A 17,276-nucleotide genomic window follows, 5' to 3' on the forward strand; every position below is an offset into this window, starting at 1 on the left:
ATGGGGATAGCATTTATAAAGCTGCCCCTAACTTGAGAGATTTAGCATCTAGAAAATCAGCAGTGGTTTCAGATGAAAGTAAAGTTGAGAAGGGAGTTTTAGGGAGGAATGAAGGAGAGATCCCTTTGGAAATGGATCAGGAACCATCTGAATCATCTGAACCTGAAAACATCACACTGCTAGATGTATGGAGAGTCATTAAAAATATGGAGAGGAAATTATCCCAGTCCATATCTCAATCTTCTAATAATGTTGTTGAAATTAAAGAAAAAATGGAAGACCAAGGAAAGCGGATAGAAGTTTTGGAAGCAGCAAGTGTTTCCTCATTGTCACAAATCTCCTCTTTACAATCTTCTGGGACTGCTTTTCTAAAGGACTCACTGATTGTATACAGGCAATTAGAAAATTTGGATAATAATTTAAGAAGTAAACATTTACGTTTTCTGGATTTTCCAAGTACTAGACTTTTGTCTGCACATGAATTATTCAAGAAATATGTAAAGGAGATACTAGGTATCTCCAAGGAATTGTTAATTTCTAAGATGTATTACCTGTTAAAACAGAGAAGAGCTGTAGTTGTCCAAGAAGGAGGCATAGATGTTTTGTCAGATCAAAGTTCTAATTTAACAGCTTTTTTAGAGGCATCAGTAGATGACATATAATCTAGAGCAAGGTTAATCGTTGTCTTTAGTTTAGAACAAGATAAAAACTTAGTATTGCAAAAATATTTTAGAAACAAAGGATTTAAATTCTGTGGGCAATTAATTCAGGTGTTTCCTGATGTTTCAAAAAACACCCAGTTGAGAAGAAAACATTTTCTTGGTTTGAGAGAAAGAGTGTTAGCCATAGGAGCTACATTTTTTCTTAAATGTCCCTGCAGATGCTTGATTATGTTTAATAAAAATAAGTTTGTTTTCTTGGAGCCAACACATTTAGAAGTATTTCTTGCTGATAAAGAAGGTTGAGAAATTTGTAACGACTCTAATTGGAAAGATATATATAACTCCATAATATCCATGTTTAAATGGAAATGTTCCTATTATTTGATTACCAATGTAAAACCTCCCAGTAATGTGGACTATATTTGTGTTTACATATGGATTTTTTTTTCTTTGTAAGATTACCTGGAGAATGTTTGTTTTGGATGTAACCCAAATTTTCATACTTTCTTTTTTCATTGTAAAATGTTTTAAAAAAGGTTTAGGGAGGATGAATAGCCTAGTGGTTAGAGCAGTGGACTTTGAACCAGGAGACCAGGGTTCGAGTCCTGCTGTCACTCCTTGCAACCTTGGGCAAGTTGCTTTCCCCTCCATTGCCTCAGGTACAAAAACTTAGATTGTAAGCCTTCTGGGGATAGAGAAATACCTACAGTACCTGAATGTAAACCGGTGTGATATCTCAATTGAGATTGAATGTCGGTATATAAAAATAATAAAGAAAATAAAATAAGAAAGAAACTCAGGCAGGACTTGATGAAATTGAAGAGAGGATTTTATGCCATAGATAACTTTTCCAATGTTCTGGGTGCTATCATCCCACCTCATGACAGGGAGGATATCTTCAGCAGCAGAAAACTTTTCTATTCCATCAATGTGCAAGTGGTCTGTGACGCTCGACTGCACATCCTTGACGTGGGGATAGGTATATGGTAACCACACATGATTCTTTTATATTTAGGCAATCGGACTTCTAATAAAATTTTGAAGAAGGCCTCCACACATGACCACCATTTATACTGATGACAGGAACCTGAATTATATATAATCAGGCTCAATGCCGCAACTCCCGATAGTATAAGAGACGTTGTTCTTTGCACTCTCTGATCTGTGCTGTGCTATTGACATGCAAAGAAGGCTTGTTGTTGTTGACCATGGATCATTAAAACCTTTCATCCATGGTGAACAACAAACCTTTTCCGTTGGAAAAAAATCAGTAGAACTAGGGGTCACGATTTGAAACTCCAGGGAGGAAGACTCAGAACCAACATCAGGAAGTATTTCTTCACGGAGAGGGTGGTGGATGCCTTGAATGCCCTTTCAGAGGAAGTGGTGAAGACTAAAACTGTGAAGGATTTCAAGGGGTATGGGATAAACGCTGTGGATCCATAAAGAATAGAGGATGGGAATGAAGAGAAGAGCAAGCCTATTAAAAAAGTAGGCTGACAAGAGTTGACAATCAGCATCACAGTTTAAACTTGGAGATCTAGTATGGCCGAGTACTCGAAACATGAAACTTAAAATACCTTCCACCAAATTTGCACTCAGATTTTTGGACCATTCACCATTCTACAGCAGGTAGGGGCCATGGCCTACCAATTAATGTTGACATATACACTGAGAATAAAGAGAGGGCCATATTCAAAAGCATTTAGACAGCTAACTCAGAAATTATCTGGCTAAATGAATATTGGGGTACATATCCGGCTAAACTCTAGCCTCTTAACTTATTAGGAAGGACATTCAAGGGCATAACTGGTAGGAGTTTTGTTAGCTACCTAAGTTAACCAGCTAACTCCATTATTCAGTTAACCGGATGACTTAGCTGGCGAAGTTTGGTTGGGCCAAAGAGCTGTCCGAGAGTTAGGCAGCTATAGATAGCCAGCTAACTTTAAGATAGCTGGCTATATTCAATTGTATAGTTTCACTACTGAATATATCTCCAAAAGCTGGATAAGTTTATCCGGCTAACTTTGCTAGCCGGACAGTGTCTGAATATGGACCTCATAATGTTTTTCATGTCTCGCTATTGAAGCCACTAATTCTCTCCTGGCCATCACGACGACCTCCCAGTCACATGGAAGCAATATCTGAGATGCACACAGAATTTGAAGTACAGGAGATTCTAGACTCCAAAAGACATCGGAAGCTAATAGAATACCTTATCTCCTAGATGAATTTCAGAACAAAGGAGAATTCGTGGGACCCTGCAGTCAATCTCCAAGCCCCTCTGTTGGTAAGAGGTTTCCATCTACATTTCCCCCAGAAGCCGAAGCCAAGAAGCCTGGGGAGAGGGGGCTTGGAGGGGGGAGGTACTGTAACATTTAGGCCAGTTGCATAGAGGCCCACAACCAGCCACACTAACCCCCAGCAAATCTGGGTTCCAAAGGTGCCACTGGTATCCCGGTGGTATAGACTCCACTGATGCCACAAGCTACCTGCAGCATGGATTCCGCCATCTTGCTACTCCCACAGCGCCCCCCCCCCCCCCCCCCAGGTACACGCACATGGCACACGTCATCCCTTACTGGCTCCAATATGGGAAATCATCCGGAGATGTCCAGTGATTACATCAATGAGGCTGGGTATATAAGCCCAAGCTGCACTTCTAACCCTCGCCTCTGCAACAGGTCTCTGCCTTGCAGTACATGTTATCATGTGTTCCTGAGTCTTGCCTCATCCAGCCTGCCCTGTCCTTGCCTTGTCCAGCCTCCTGCCTCTCCTTGTCTCGCCTCTCCAGTCCTCCCTGCCTTCCGCCTACCCCTGCCTAAGACTGACATCTCGGATTTGACTTCTGCTTAGACCTGGACTATACCCGCTGCTGACCATTGCTACAGAACCGGACAACACTCGCTGCCTGCCCCAAACCTTGGCCTGTACCCAGTGCCTACCTAGTCCTAAGCTTGGCCTTGGACTTTCTTGCACTTTGCCCTGTGAGACCATCGCCTAACTTCTGCCATCCCCCAGAACTCAAGGGCTCAACCTGCAGGCAAAAGGGTTGGTAAAGTCCCATCCCAGGACACATTCCCCAGCTATCAGTGTGGGCCTAGGTGGTTTACCCCCTAGGCTGTGCCAGCCAACCACAGTGCAAGGGTCCACTCTCCTTACAGAAAAATAGTAGAAAAAGTAGTTTATCAGCAACTAAATGATGTCCTACAATCTGAGAACCGTCTGCATGACAATTAACATGGTGTCAGAACAAAAAGTATGGAAACCTTTCTTTTACGGAGTATGGATTTTGGTGGGGCTTTTATTACATTATATTTAGATATTACCTCTGCCTTCAATTCAGTACATCATACTGTACTAATTGTCAGATACTCCTGGGGGTATTCTGTGGAAAAAATGTTAAAACACTGCATACAAAAGCTTAAAATTCTGCAAAATTCTTCTTCATATCTTATATTGGTCAAAAAACACAATTTGCATAAGTCTTTAAGTAATTATTAAGTAATTATATTATAAATTAATATAGGAAAAAGTTATTACTTAAAGATTCAGAATTTTAAATATCTTGAGCAGAATTTCCACTCTCTCTTACTACTCCCCTGCCCACTTTGCTTTCTCAGGCTCCAACTCCTCCACCTGCCAGTATCTCTCCCCTCCACCTCTAGGCTCAACTCCTTCCACTCTATCGTCACTCCCAGAGTTTGACCCTGTTATCAGTACTGCCCCTCATACAGACTCCCTCTGTCCCTCTCTCTCATACACATGCTCCCTCTGTCTAGTGCACATATACACACCCTCATACAGTCTCCCTTACACACACAAAAACATACACATACACAACCTTGTGTGGGTGTGTATGTGAGACAGAGGGACCCATCATACAGGGTCCCTCTGTCTTACATACACACCCACACAAGCTCCCTTTTTCAGTCACTCAGACACCCTACAAAGGCTACCTATGTCTCTCTCTCACACACCCCTTAACACAGGCTGTCTCTCACACATATATAATCCCTTCACACATGCTAGCACCCTCACATACACAAAATCCTTTTTTCATATACACCAGCTCTGTCTCTCACACATATACACACTCCTACACAAGCTCCTCATATAGACTCCCTCTCTCTGGCAGTCACATTCAAGCACCCCACTGCTCTCTCTCATACCCCCCCCCCCCCGCTCTCTCTTGTACTCCCCCCTGTTCTCTCTCACAACCCCTGTGCTTACCCCCCCTGCTTTCTCTCACAGACCCCTCCCCCTCCTCCACATCTTCTGCTCTTTCTCTCACATCCTCTTCTCCCCTCCCCTGCTCTCTCACACCCCCTCCTCCCATCCCCATCCCCCACACCTCCTCCTCCACACCTCCTCCCCCTCTACTCTCTCACACTCCCTCCACCCCCCACCCCCCCACACACACACATATACCTCTCTACACACACTCTCACTAAGGCCTTCATCTTCACTGCAAATGGTGCACACTTTGTATGCGGCATGCTGGGGTCTCCTCTGCCATTTTCTGCACAAAGTATGTGCTCTGCAGTAGTGCCGAATTCCCCCAGGACTATTGCCAAATTAAAAGAGCTCAGTATTGGTGGGAATGTATTGCAGTGGCTTGTCTCTTACCTAGTTCTATGTCAGCAGTAACTTAAAGTAGGATCCCAGTACTCAGATTGGTTCCCTCTAGAAGTAGGTGTACCTAAGTATTCTATGCTATTAGCTTTGTTTAATGTCTATCTTTTACCTGTCAGACTGGCAACCCTGGTGCTGCCTTGGAGGAAGAAATTCTCATGATTGGAGACCATCAATCTGGTGTAGCAGGAAAGGATCCTGTAGCAAGGACCTGCTCTCCAGGTGATGAGCTGTCCTTTCGTACCGAGGATATCTCCCCAAGGCCTATTGCCCAGGAGGGAAGGGTTAGGTCAGCTGTCATAGTTGGTGATTTGATTATTAGGAATGTAGACAGCTGGATGGCTAGTGGGCATGAGGATCGCCTGGTAACATGCCTACCTGGTGCGAAGGTGGTGGACCTCCCGCGTCACCTAGATAGGATTTTAGACAGTGCTGGGGAGGAGGCGGCTTTCGTGGTATATATGGGCACCAACGACGTAGGAAAATGTGGGAGGGAGGTTCTGGAAACAAAATTTATGCTCTTAGGTAGAAAACATAAATCCAGAACCTCCAGGGTAGCATTCTCTGAAATGCTCCCTGTTCCACGTGCAGGTCACCAGAGGCAGGCAGAGCTCCGGAGTCTCAATGTGTGGGTGAGACGATGGTACAAGGAACAGGGACTCAGTTTTGTTAGGAACTGGGGAACCTCTTGGGGAAGGGGGGAGTCTCTTCCGAAGGGATGGGCTCCACCTTAACCAGGGTGGAACCAGACTGCTGGCGCTAACCTTTAAAAAGGAGATAGAGCACCTTTTAAACTAGAACAAAGGGGAAAGCCGACAGTCACTCAGCAGTGCATGGTTCGGAGAGAGGTATCTTCAAAGGATACTAATGATGCATTAGAATTAGGGCATCCCAACAGTGAGGTTCCAACAATAAGAAAAGTAGTCCAAGTGCCTGTAACTAAAAACTCACCTGAGCTAAAAAATTCTAACTTATCCCTATCAATTAAAAAGCAGAATGAAAATACAAACAAAAAACAAACTTTGAAATGTTCATATGCTACTGCCAGAAGTCTAAGAAGTAAGATGGGAGAATTAGAATGTATAGCAGTGAATGATGACATAGACTTAATTGGCATCTCAGAGACATGGTGGAAGAAGGACAACCAATGGGACAGTGCTATATCGCAATGACAGAGAGGAGCACCCGGGAGGCGGTGTGGTGCTTTATGTCTGGGATGGCATAGAGTCCAACAGGATAAACATCCTGCAGGATACTAAATACACAATTGAATCTTTATGGGTAGAAATCACTTGTGTGTCAGGGAAGACTATAGTGATAGGAGTATACTACCGCCCACCTGGTCAAGATGGTGAGACTGACAGTGAAATGCTAAGAGAAATTAGGGAAGCTAACCAAATTGGTAGTGCGGTAATAATGGGAGACTTCAATTACCCCAATATTGACTGGATAAATGTATCATCGGGACACGCTAGAGAGATAAAGTTCCTGGATGGAATAAATGATAGCTGAGATCTAATTCTCAATGGAGAACAGGATTTGGTGAGAGAGGTAACGGTGGTGGGGCTGCTTGGCAATAGTGATCATAATATGATCAAATTTGATTTAATGACTGGAAGGGGGACAGTAAGCAAATCCACAGCTCTCGGCTAAACTTTCAAAAGAGAAACTTTGATAAAATGAGAAAAATAGTTAGAAAAAAACTGAAAGGAGCAGCTACAAAAGTAAAAAGTGTGCAAGAGGCGTGGTCATTGTTAAAAAATACCATCCTAGAAGCACGAACCAGATGTATTCCACACATTAAGAAAGGTGGAAAGAAGGCAAAATGATTACCGGCATGGTTAAAAGGGGAGGAGAAAGAAGCTATTTTAGCCAAAAGATCTTCATTCAAAAATTGGAAGAAGGATCCAACAGAAGAAAATAGGATAATGCATAAACATTGGCAAGTTAAATGTAAGACCTGGATGGCCTGGATTGGCCCCTATTGGAAACAGGATGCTGGGCTTGATGGACCCTTGGTCTGACCCAGTATGGCTTTTTCTTATGTTCTTATGTTCTTAAGACATTGATAAGACGGGCTAAGAGAGAATTTGAAAAGAAGTTGGCCGTAGAGACAAAAACTCACAGTAAAAACTTTTTAAAGCAGAAAGCCTGTGAGGGAGTCAGTTGGACCGTTAGATGATCGAGGGGTTAGGGGCACTTAGAGAAGATAAAGCCATCACAGAAACATTAAATGATTTCTTTGCGTCGGTGTTTACTAAAGAGTATGTTGGGGAGGTACCCATACTGGAGAAGGCTTTCATGGGTAATGATTCAGATGGACTGAACCAAATCACTGTGAATCTAGAAGATGTGGTAGACCTGATTGACAAACTTAAGAGTAGTAAATCACCTGGACCGGATGGTATACACCCCAAAGATCTGAAGAAACTAAAAAATGAAATTTCAGACCTATTAGTAAAAATTTGTAAACTGTCATTAAAATCACCCATTGTACCTGAAGACTGGAGGATAGCTAATGTAACGCCCATATTTAAAAAGGGCTCCAGGGGCGATCCGGGAAACTACAGACCAGTTAGCCTGACTTCAGTGCCAGGAAAAATAGTGGAAAGTATTCTAAACATCAAGATCACAGAACATATAGAAAGATATGGTTTAATGGAACAAAGTCAGCATGCCTTTACATGAGGCAAGTCTTGCCTCACAAATCTGCTTCACTTTTTTTAAGGAGTTAATAAACATGTGGATAAAGGTGAACCGGTAGATGTAGTGTACTTGGATTTTCAGAAGGCATTTGACAAAGTTCCTCATGAGAGGCTTCTAGGAAAAATAAAAAGTCTTGGGATAGGTGGCGATGTCCTTTCGTAGATTACAAACTGACTAAAAGACAGGAGGACTGTTCTTGGGCTATACAGCAATATCTCCTCCACTCTCTTGTCCAGTCTCTATGAACCCTGAACCAGTGACGGCAAGAGACAATTACCATCTCAGACGTTCCTCAAGAGAGGCTTCTAGGAAAAGTAAAAAGTCATGGGATAGGTGGTGATGTCCTTTCGTGGATTGCAAACTGGCTAAAACACAGGAAACAGAGAGTAGGATTAAATGGACAATTTTCTTAGTGGAAGGGAGTAGACATTGGAGTGCCTCAGGGATCTGTATTGGGACCCTTATTTTTCAATATATTTATAAATGATCTGGAAAGAAATACGACAAGTGAGGTAATCAAATTTGCAGATGATTCAAAATTGTTCAGAGTAGTTAAATCACAAGCAGATTGTGATAAATTGCAGGAAGACCTTGTGAGGCTGGAAAATTGTGCATCAAATTGGCAGATGAAATTTAATGTGGACACGTGCAAGGTGATGCATATAGGGAAAAATAACCCATGCTATAGTTACACAATATGTGTTTCCATATTAGGAGTTACCACCCAAGAAAGAGATCTAGGCATCATAGTGGATAACACATTGAAATCGTCAGTTCAGTGTGCTGCGGCAAACAAAAAAGCAAACAGAATGTTGGGAATTATTAGAAAGGGAATGGTGAATAAAACAGAAAATGTCATAATGCCTCTGTATCGCTCCATGGTGAGACAGCACCTTGAATACTGTGTACAATTCTGGTCGCCACATCTCAAAAAAGATATAATTGTGATGGAGGAGGTACAGAGAATGATAAATGGAATGGAACAGCTCCCCTATGAGGAAAGACTAAAGAGGTTAGGACTTTTCAGCTTGGAGAAGAGACGGCTGAGGTGGGGGTATGATAGAGGTGTTTAAAATCATGAGAGGTCTAGAATGGGTAGATGTGAATCGGTTTTTTACTCTTTCGGATAATAGAAAGACTAGGGGGCACTCCATTAAGTTAGCAAGTAGCACATTTAAGACTAATTGGAGAAAATTCTTTTTCACTCAACGCACAATAAAGCTCTGGAATTTGTTGCCAGAGGATGTGGTTAGTGCAGTTAGTATAGCTGTGTTTAAAAAAGGATTGGATAAGTTCTTGGAGGAGAAATCCATTACCTGCTATTAAGTTCACTTAGAGAATAGCCACTGCCATTAGCAATGGTTACATGGAATAGACTTAGTTTTTGGGTACTTGCCAGGTTCTTATGGCATGGATTGGCCACTGTTGGAAACAGGATGCTGGGCTTGATGGACCCTTGGTCTGACCCAGTATGGCATGTTCTTATGTTCTTATTATGACATTTTCCGTTTTATTCACCATTCCCATTCTAATAATTCCAACATTCTGTTTGCTTGTTTGACTGCCGCAGCACACTGAACCAACGATTTCAATGTGTTATCCACTATGACACCTAGATCTCTTTCTTGGGTTGTAGCACCTAATATGAAACCTAACATTGTGTAACTATAGCATGGGTTATTTTTCTGTATATGCATCACCTTGCACTTATCCACATTAAATTTCATCTGTCATTTTGATGCACAATTTTCCAGTCTCACAAGGTCTTCCTGCAATTTATCACAATCTGCTTGTGATTTATCTACTCTGAACAATTTTGTATCATCTGTAAATTTGATTATCTCACTCGTATTTCTTTCCAGATCATTTATAAATATATTGAAAAGTAAGGGTCCCAATTCAGATGCCTGAGGCACTCCACTGCCCACTCCCTTCCACTGAGAAAATTGTCCATTTAATCCTACACTCTGTTTCCTGTCTTTTAGTCAGTTTGCAATCCATGAAAGGACATTACCACCTATCCCATGACTTTTTACTTTTCCTAGAAGCCTCTCATGAGGAACTTTGTCAAACGCCTTCTGAAAATCCAAGTATACTGCATCTACCGTTTCACCTTTATCTACATGTTTATTAACTCGTTCAAAAAGTGAAGCAGATTTGTGAGGCAAGACTTGCCTTGGGTAAAGCCATGCTGACTTTGTTCCATTAAACCATGTCTTTCTATATGTTCTGTAATTTTGATGTTTAGAATACTTTCCACTATTTTTCCTGGCACTGAAGTCAGGCTAACTGGGCTGTAGTTTCCCGGATCACCCCTGGAGCCCTTTTTAAATATTGGGGTTACATTTGCTATCCTCCAGTCTTCAGGTACAATGGATGATTTTAATGATTAGTTACAAATTTTTACTAATAGGTCTGAAATTTCATTTTTTAGTTCCTTCAGAACTCTGGGGTGTATACCATCCAGTCCTGGTGATTTACTACTCTTCAGTTTGTCAATCAGGTCTTCCACATCTTCTAGGTTCACCGTGATTGATTCAGTCCATCTGAATCATTACCCATGAAAACCTTCTCCAGTACGGGTATTTCCCCAACATGCTCTTCAGTAAACACCGAAGCAAATCTTTCCACGATGGCCGTATCTTCTCTAAGTGCCTCTTTAACCCCTCAATCATCTAACGGTCCAACTGACTCCCTCACAGGCTTTCTGCTTCGGATATATTTAAAAAGGTTTTTACTGTGAGTTTTTGCCTCTACGGCCAACTTCTTTTCAAATTCTCTCTTAGCCTGTCTTATCAATGTCTTACATTTAACTTGCCAACATTTATGCATTAACCTATTTTCTTCTGTTGGATCCTTCTTCCAATTTTTGAATGAAGATCTTTTGGCTACAATAGCTTCTTTCATCTCCCCTTTTAACCATGCCGGTAATCATTTTGCCTTCTTTCCACCTTTCTTAAGATGTGCAATGCATCTGGACTGTGCTTCTAGAATGGTATTTTTTAACACACTTGCACACTTTTTACTTTTGTAGCTGCTCCTTTCAGTTTTTTCTAACAATTTTTCTCATTTTATCAAAGTTTCCCTTTTGAAAGTTTAGCATGAGAGCCATGGATTTGCATACTGTTCCTCTTCCCGTCATTAATTCAGATTTGATCATATTATGATCACTATTGCCAAGCGGCTCCACCACCGTTAACTCTCTCACCAAATACTGTGCTCCACTGAGAATTAGATCTAAAATTGCTCCCTCTCTCGTCGGTTCCTGAAGTAATTGCTCCATAAAGCTATCATTCATTCCATCCAGGAACGTTATCTCTCTAGCATGTCCTGATGATACATTTACCCAGTCAATATTGGGGTAATTGAAGTCTCACAAAACACGTTGCAAACAAATTTGAAAATTTTATGTGCTTAGGAATTTATCTCACAATGTGGACCATCATACCACCCTTGGTTGGTTTAGGCAGTAAGCCACGCTTTCAACCATAACGGGTCATATTTAATCATCGGTCCGGACCGATGATTAAATATGACCCGTTATGGTTGAAAGCGTGGCTTACTGCCTAAACCAACCAAGGGTGGTATGATGGTCCACATTGTGAGATAAATTCCTAAGCACATAAAATTTTCAAATTTGTTTGCAACGTGTTTTGTGAGACAAGTGTGGTTCGTTGCACATTTTTTCATTAACTGTTTCTGTATAGTGGTAATTGAAGTCTCCCATTATTACCGCACTACCAATTTGGTTAGCTTCCCTAATTTCTCTTAGCATTTCACTGTCTGTCTAACCATCTTAACCAGGTGGACGCTAGTATACTCCTATCACTATAGTCTTCCCCGTCACACAAGGGATTTCTACCCATAAAGATTCAATTTTGTATTTAGTCTCATGCAGGATGTTTATCCTGTTGGACTCTATGCCATCCCGGATATAAAGTGCCACACCACCTCCTGGGTGCTCCTCTCTGTCATTGTGATATAATTTGTACCCCGGTATAGCACTGTCCCATTGTTTGTCCTCCTTCCACCATGTCTCTGAGATGCCATTTAAGTCTATGTCATCATTCACTGCTATTCATTCTAATTCTCCCATCTTACTTCTTAGACTTCTGGCATTAGCATACAAACATTTCAAAGTTTGTTTTTTGTTTGTATTTTCATTCTGCTTTTTAATTGATAGGGATAAGTTAGAATTTTTTAGCTCAGGTGAGTTTTTAGTTACAGGCATTTGGACTACTTTTCTTATTATTGGAATCTCACTGTCAGGATGCCCTAATTCCAATGCATCATTAGTATCCTTTGAAGATACCTCTCTCCGAACCATGCACTGCTGTGCGACTGTCGGCTTTCTCCTTTGTTCTAGTTTAAAAGGTGCTCTATCTCCTTTTTAAAGGTTAGCGCCAGCAGTCTGGTTCCACCCTGGTTAAGGTGGAGCCCATCCCTTCGGAAGAGACTCCCCCTTCCCCAAAAGGTTCCCCAGTTCATATCAAAACTGAATCCCTCTTCCTTGCACTATCGTCTCATCCACGCATTGAGCTCTGCTTGCCTCTGGTAACCTGCGTGTGGAACAGGGAGCATTTCAGAGAATGCTACCCTGGAGGTTCTGGATTTAAGCTTTCTACCTAAGAGCCTAAATGTGGCTTCCAGAACCTCCCTCCCACATTTTCCTATTTCGTCGGTGCCCACATGTACCATGACAGCCGGCTCCTCCCCAGCACAGTCTAAAATCCTATCTAGGTGACACATGAGGTCCGCCACCTTCACACCAGGTAGGCATGTTACCAGGCTATCCTCACGCCTACCAGCCACCCAGCTATCTACATTCTTAATAATCGAATCACCAACTATGACGGCCGACCTAACCCCTCCTTTCTGGGCAGTAGGCCTTGGGGAGATATCCTCGGTGAGAAAGGACAGTGCATCACCTGGAGAGCAGTCCTTGCTACAGGATCCTTTCCTGTTGCACCCGGTTGATGCCCTCCAATCATGAGACGTTCTTCCTCCAAGGCAGCACCAGGGCTGCCAGTCTGTTTGGGACTTGGCTACTATGTCCCTGAAGGTGTCATCTATATACCTCTCTGTCTGCCTCAGCTCCTCCAGGTCTGCCACTCTAGCCTCCAGAGATCAGACTCGTTCTCTGAGAGCCAGGAACTCTTTGCATCGCAAGCACATGTACAACTTCTCACCGGCGGGTAAAAAATCATACATGTGACACTCGATGCAAAAGTCTGGGAAGCCCCACTCTTGCTGATGGGCGGCTTCCTTCATCTCAGTTTTGTTCAGTTCCTAGTTAAGTTTTAGGTTGCTATGGGAGTAGGAATGTGTCTAATTTACATTCTTTAAATGTATTAGTGAATTCACTATATGTCTGGTAGTGGCCTACAAGGGACTGATCAAACTCTCAATATAGTTGTTTTTTTTTTGTGAAAGTGGCACCTGCCTATAAATTAAAAGATCAGCTAGGGTTGGGAAATCCAAACAGTCTAACTTCAATTAGTCTGCCAGAGTGACTCACTGCTCTCTTGATTATCAAATGTTGGTACCTAATCAAACCAAATCACACTACTTCAACACCTTTCCAAGGTGAGTAATTGAACTGAACTTTTCAACCTTTTTACTTAGGTATACATTGCTCCTAGCTTATTTCTATCTTCTGGCTATTTTTTTTTTTTAAATACAAACACTCAGTTCTGCTTACTAGTTGCGTTACAGACTTTTAAAAATAAACACACTTACTACTGCTTACTAGCTGCCTTACTGACTGAACATTTAAAATACAAACAGTCTAACTTGTTTATTCACTGCCTTACTGACTTTTAAAAGCACAAACACACTAAATAATGTTCCCAAATAGTTAACTTGCCCCAATACTTTTGAAAAAGACAATGTCCCAAGCAAAAACTTACTGATTCCTTTCAACCACCAGCAAGGTGATCTTCTCCTCTCAGTGCTCCCACTGTGCCTTTGGAAGTAGAAGTGCAAGTGGTAAAACCTGAAATACCATTAGTGCAGAAGAGGCTTTAAAAGCAGTTTTTTCATTTTCTTCTTCTGAATCAGAGTTAGAAGAATCTCCCTTCAAAGGATTTCCTGAAAGAGAGATAGGAGAGCTGTTAACTCTCTATTGGGGTTATAGTTAGTACTGTTAGCCACTGTGTTAGCCTCCACTTCAGTGATAGAGCAGAGAGAGGCAGGAGTTAATGTTGCTGAGGGAGAGCAGGCCACACTGACTGTGCATTAATAGAGGATGAGTGAATCCTATGCTACAGTTTCTCAGGTTCTATCTTTCTTCAGTGCCAGTATCATCCACCCCTAAGGATGCAGACAGAAGCCAGGAATCATGAAAGAAGTCTGTGATCTGGAGCCATTTTTAAATAATGGAGGACTCACGCTTTGCTCGTTGTAACTATTGTGCGAAAGAGATCAACCGAGGGAAGCACCTGGGCTATTTTAGTAATTCTGGGATAGAGTATCACATGAAGAAGTAGCATGCCTTTCAATATGCAGCTGGGGATAGTAGTAGAAGTGTACCCCTTCTATAAGCCAGAGGACACTATTTGAAAGGGGACGAATGTTCTTCTAGCAATAGGTTCCATAACTTGATTGTGCACTGAGTGAAAAAATACCTCCTATGATTTCTTTTAAATCTGCCATTTTCAAGTTTCATGGAGTGCCCCCTAGTCCTAGTGTTTGAATGGATAAATAAACATTCCTTATTTACCCATTCCACCCCACTCAAGATTTTATAAATCTCAATCATATCCCCTCTGTCGATTCTTCTCCAAGCTAAAAAGCCCTAATCTGTTTAGCCTTTCTCCATAAGGGAGCTTTTTCATCCCCTTTAACATCTTTGTTTCCCTTCACTGTACCCTTTCTATGTTTACTATGTCTTTTTTGAGATGGGGTGACCAGAACTGCACACAATACTGAAGGTGTGGTGGCACCATGGATCTATACAAAGATATTATGATATTCTGTTTTATTCTCTCTTTCTTTTCAAATAATTCCTAATATTTTATTTGCCTTTAACTGTTTAAGAAAACACACCTTTAAGCTTACAATGCAATAAGCTTGGAGGGCAGAAATAAAATCCAATCATCAAAATAATACATAGCTCAAGTAGCCCTTCATCAGATGTTTAATACAACTGTCAGATTCTTCTCCAAGCTAAAAAGCCCTAATCTGTTTAGCCTTTCTCCATAAGGGAGCTTTTTCATCCCCTTTAACATCTTTGTTTCCCTTCACTGTACCTTTTCTATGTTTACTATGTCTTTTTTGAGATGGGGTTCCTCAAGCTGCTTCCAGGCCTTCGGCTCCTTTTATCAGTCAGGTGGCATGCCAGCAGCAGCAGAAGCCCCCAGCTATACCTAGGAAGTCACAGCTCACAATGGAGCAGATGGGATGTTGGCACGGTCATGGAGAACAAGACAGACAGCATCTAAAGTGGTGACCAGGAGAATTTATGAAATGATCGCTTTGGATGATCAGCCCTTGCCAGGTAGTGGAGAACGAGGGTTTCAGGAGTTTACAGCAGGTGTTAGCATCAAACTATATAGCAGAAAGGTCATCTCTAGTTTGTACTGTCTTTGCAGCAGTCGCATTCATTCACTGCTGGCGAAGGCATAGGAGAGCAGTTTGCATTTCACAAGCATCATCTGGACATCTATAAACGCATTCAAATGCCTTCTCTTTCCGACAGCACATTGGTGGGACCTAGCTGAGATAGGGCAGGCAGCAGTTCCATGGTGGACAGAGCCCATACCTCAGCCAATATTTTAGAAGTCATTAGAAGAATGCTGGAGGGCTGGCAGCTGGATCAGAAAGCCAGAAGTATAAATTCAGGGTTCTTGCTCCAAACCTAACCATTATGGCCTACGCTTTCAGCTGTGGCATGCTATGCTCCACCATATCCACTGAAGCCTAATGAATCCTGCATGAGCACAGTGGCTTAGCACTTTAAATTGTGGCATGCCATGCTCCACCATATCCACTGAGGCCTAACATATCTTGTGTAAGCTTGTCTTGCTCCAGACATAACCATGGTGGCCTGACAATTCCAGCTTTGGCATACCATGCTCCACCATATCCACTGAGGCCTAACTTATCCTACATAAACCTTCTTGCTCCAAATATAACCAGTGTGGCCTGACATTTCCAGCTGCAGAACACAATGCTCCATTCATAACCACTGTGTCCTGACTCTTCCATTTGTAGCATGCCGTGCTCCACTATATCTACCAAGGGTTAACATATCCTATATAAGCCTGTCTTCCTCCAAATATAACCACTGTGACCTGATACTTCCAGCTGCAGAATGCTATGCCACAAACATAGCCTCTATGGTCTGACACTTCCAGCTGAGGCATGCCATGCTCTATCATATCCACTAAAGCCTAGTGTATCCTGTATAAGCCTGACTTGCTCCAAACACAGAATAGAGCATTCTTTGTCTCTGGGCCACATCTCTGGAACAGTCTACCGGAGTCACTCCAAGCTGTGCCCACCATCAAATCATTACAGTGAATCTATTTCCCCCTATGTCTCTTAACTATAAAAATTCTAATATAGCCCTCTGAATGTTTGCTCCCTACCTTGAGTGGTGGTTATAGGCGGCAAATGTTGGAGGGGTCGAGGTTGCATTCTTTCACATATATAACTGTAGAGTACTATGTCACCCAATTTTTGTGCATTCAGCTGCATAAACATTTGATTCTATTTGAATTAAAGGGTGGGCTCCTAGGAAATTTACTGTCCTGGAGGAGGCATTGAGATCTGACAGTCTGAGGGTTACAGTTATTTCACTAATTTATAAGGTTCTCATGGAAATGAGAAGCTGATTGACAGTTGTAATGATGAGTTAAATATGTGTAATGTTGCTAGAGACTGGCACCTGATCTAGACTAAAACCCACAATATCTCTAAGGGCCGGATTTTAAACCCTCCAGATTTACGCTCGCTGGGCCTATTTTCAAAAGGCCCGGCGATGCGCGTAAAGCCCCGGGTCGCATGTAAGTCCCGGGGCTTTACTAAAGGGGTGGGGCGGGGCCAGAGGCCTGCAACACAGCGGCCATTGCTGCTGTGTAGAGGCTTGCCGGCAGCCTGCCCAGAGGCAGGCACAAAAGGTAAAATAAAAATTTGGGGGGGGGGTTAGAGTAGGGTTACGGGGAGGAAAGGTTAGGGGAAGGGGTGGGAAGGTCATGTTAGGGGGAAGGGAACAGAAGTCAGTGTGGCTTGGCACATGCAAGGTGCACAATTATGCACCCCCTTGTGCAT

At 42.3% G+C, this 17,276-nt stretch overlaps 1 protein-coding gene across 1 annotated transcript in view; it reads left to right on the plus strand.

Moving 5' to 3' along the window:
- The window catches only part of LOC115087279 (lysosomal-trafficking regulator-like), a 1,534,685-nt gene that overhangs the window by 1,016,794 nt on the left and 500,615 nt on the right, over nucleotides 1-17,276 (plus strand).

The sequence above is a fragment of the Rhinatrema bivittatum genome, chromosome 3 (genome assembly GCF_901001135.1).
Source record: "Rhinatrema bivittatum chromosome 3, aRhiBiv1.1, whole genome shotgun sequence".
Taxonomy (NCBI): domain Eukaryota; kingdom Metazoa; phylum Chordata; class Amphibia; order Gymnophiona; family Rhinatrematidae; genus Rhinatrema; species Rhinatrema bivittatum.